Source organism: Sinocyclocheilus grahami, unplaced genomic scaffold, assembly GCF_001515645.1.
Source record: "Sinocyclocheilus grahami isolate Dianchi unplaced genomic scaffold, SAMN03320097.WGS_v1.1 scaffold465.1, whole genome shotgun sequence".
NCBI classification, from domain to species: domain Eukaryota; kingdom Metazoa; phylum Chordata; class Actinopteri; order Cypriniformes; family Cyprinidae; genus Sinocyclocheilus; species Sinocyclocheilus grahami.
The window spans coordinates 1,703,565-1,707,157 of record NW_015505644.1 but is presented as its reverse complement, the minus strand read 5'-3'; positions in this window follow the sequence as shown (position 1 = coordinate 1,707,157).

Below are 3,593 nucleotides of genomic sequence, written 5' to 3'. Positions count from 1 at the left end.
CAAAAATCACGCCGCTCCACTTCCACTCCATTCCGCTCACATACTCTGATACCAGCTAAAAAAAACAACTTAAACCAGCTAGAAACCCCCTTAGCAGCAATTCAGAACATCCTAGAAAGAACCCCCTAGCAACCACCTATAACACCCTAAAAAGTGCCAGTAAGCAACCATCCAGAACACCCTAAGAACCCCTTAGAAACCACCCAGAACACAACAGAAACCCAAAAGCAACCACTCAGAACACCTTAGAAGGTGCCAGAAAGCATCCACAACTACTTAGAAAGAACCCCTTAGAAACCACCCAGAACACCCTTGGAAACCCCCTAGCATTCTGGTGCTGAGTTCTGCATAGGCATATTCATGAAGCAGAGATGACCAGATACAGGAGATCATCAGGCACTTCTGTCAAGCAACTGCTTCGTGCAAACTTGACTTTCTAACACTCACAAAAGCATCAGATTTTCCCCATCGGAATAGGTGATAATGGATGCGTTTGCAATGTTGACAGTCAGGTCAGGTGTGGTTCCCTGGAACGATATCTACTAATCATCACTGGAAAGAATGACAACCTCACCCAATCACTGAATATAGCTTCATTAGAGGTGAGGATGCCCTGCTGCTCAGATCTGCAGCAGTGTTTTCACAAAGGGTGTGTGTGCTAAAAGCAAAGTAGAACAATGAGGCTCATCGAAATGTTCTGGTCATGTGACGTGTTTCTTGAGTGTCTTTGGAGGTGTGAGTGAAGAACAAGACAAACAATAGAATGCTGAGTATCTGAAATCAGATGAGAAATGTCCATCAATAATAAAATGAATCATCAATCTAAGAAAAGTTCCTTTTTCAAAGAAAATTGCAATGGTTTGTTCACTGAACGCTGGCCTGACACCCTGTTTAAAACCTGGATTTCCCATAAGCAGACCTTACACCGCTGTCCCTTATCAGCTTGTTTACAGGTTTCTGTCTTCATCTTTCAGACTCAACATGCCGGCGCTGCCACAAAACACACAAAACCCTAGATCATTCCCACAGAGGAAGTGGATCACGTTTGTTTGCTGATCACTGACCAGTATTAGATGCTTTACAAAAATGTTTGTTTTTAGACATTTGTCTTACATACAAATGCTTTAGCGAGTCAGCAGGAAGTGTATTTTTGTATGAACGTGGAGTTCAACAACAGAATGCACAGAGAGTCACTCTAGATTTACATGAAAAGACAGAAACAATTCTTCAGACAGCCTAAATACACAGAAGATTTAATAATAAGAATAATTTATATATAATCAATTAATAGTATTAAAATTAATACTTTTATAAACTTTATTCTGCATTAAATTCAAAAGACTAGAGAGTAAAGACATTTATATTATTACCAAAAAAAAAAAAATGAATGAATGAATGAATGAACGAACGAACGAAAGAACAAAAAAACAAAGCCTTTTTTATATATATATATATATATATATATGTGTGTATATGTGTATATGTGTATATGTGTATGTATATATAAATATATATATATATATATATATAGTATATATATGTATATGTATGTGTGTTTGTTTGTATGTATGTATGTATGTATGTATGTGTGTATATGTGTATATGTATTGTATATGTGTATATATATATATATACACCTTGCTACGTGTACTGTGTTAGGCTAACCGAGACTTGTCATTTGCACTTATATATTGTTGCTCTTTTGTTAGTTTTGACTGCTTTTATTGTCCTCATTTGTAAGTCGCTTTGGATAAAAGCGTCTGCTAAATGACTAAATAAATAAAAATAATAAAAACATTAACTAAATGTAACGAGACATCAACAGAGTGAGGATCCATTTGCAACTTTATTGAAATCGTAATCAAACAGGCAAGGTCAGACACCAGCAAACACAACAGAGGAGAGAAGCCAAATTGTAGTCAGAGACGTGCAAAAGGGTCGGGGCAGGCAGCAAACAATTAGTAGTCAAAAGCAAGAGTTCGGAAATCAACAGAGAGGCTAGACACGGGCAGAAACGCTCAGAAATGCACACCGGGGCAATACAAGACTTCGCAATGAGGGAGAGTCTGAGAGCTGGTTAATTTTTGTATGAACGTGGAGTTCAACAACAGAATGCACAGAGAGTCACTCTAGATTTACATGAAAAGACAGAAACAATTCTTCAGACAGCCTAAATACACAGAAGATTTAATAATAAGAATAATTTATATATAATCAATTAATAGTATTAAAATTAATACTTTTATAAACTTTATTCTGCATTAAATTCAAAAGACTAGAGAGTAAAGACATTTATATTATTACCAAAAAAAAAAAAATGAATGAATGAATGAATGAATGAATGAATGAACGAACGAACGAACAAACAAACAAACAAATGCTGTTCTTTTGACCTTTCAATTCATCAAAAAATATTTTTTTTTTGTTATGGTTCCCACATTAAATAAATAGCAGGAAGTGTATTTTTGTATGAACGTGGAGTTCAACAACAGAATGCACAGAGAGTCACTCTAGATTTACATGAAAAGACAGAAACAATTCTTCAGACAGCCTAAATACACAGAAGATTTAATAATAAGAATAATTTATATATAATCAATTAATAGTATTAAAATTAATACTTTTATAAACTTTATTCTGCATTAAATTCAAAAGACTAGAGAGTAAAGACATTTATATTATTACCAAAAAAAAAAAAATGAATGAATGAATGAATGAACGAACGAACGAACGAACAAACAAACAAATGCTGTTCTTTTGACCTTTCAATTCATCAAAAAAAATTTTTTTTTTATTATGGTTCCCACATATCCCACATAAATAAATAAATGCTGTTCTTTAGACCCTTTGATTAATCAAAGATTTCAGAATTTTTTTACTATGGTTTCCACATAAATAAATAAATGCTGTTTTTTTTTGACATTTCGATTCATCAAAGAATTCAGAAAAACATGTATTATTGTTTCCACATAAAAAATTAAGCTGCACGACAGTTTTCAACAGTTTTTGAAAATGTGTGTGTGTTTGCGCGCATGCTAACATGAACTAATAATACAAAAAATGAAAAAAGAAATAAAAAAGAAAAAAGCATATATTATTCTTAGTTAATGTTAATGTCAACATTTTCTAATGCATTATTTAATGGACCTGAGCTGACATTAAAAAAAAAACACCAAAAAACTAACAACCACTAGCTTTCTATTTTTAATATTCTATCAACTTGTTTTTCTTTGTGTGTGTGTGTGTGTGTATGTGTACGCGTTTTTGTGACAACTGAGGACATACATTTGTATAATGACAAAGGTATGACAGGTATTACAAGGAGAAGGTGACTTTTCAGGACATTACCCCATGACCCCACTTTTCAAAACGCTTATAAATCACACAGAATGGAGTGTATTGAAAATCTGAAGTAGCACAGTCTCCTGTAAGGGGTAGGTTTAGGGGTAGGGTTGGCAAAGGGCAATAGAATATACGGTCTGTACAGTATAAAAAACATTACGCCTATGGAATGTCCCCACTTTCACAAATGTAAACCTGTGTGTGTGTGTGTATGATATATGTATGTATGTATGTGTGTGTATATATATATA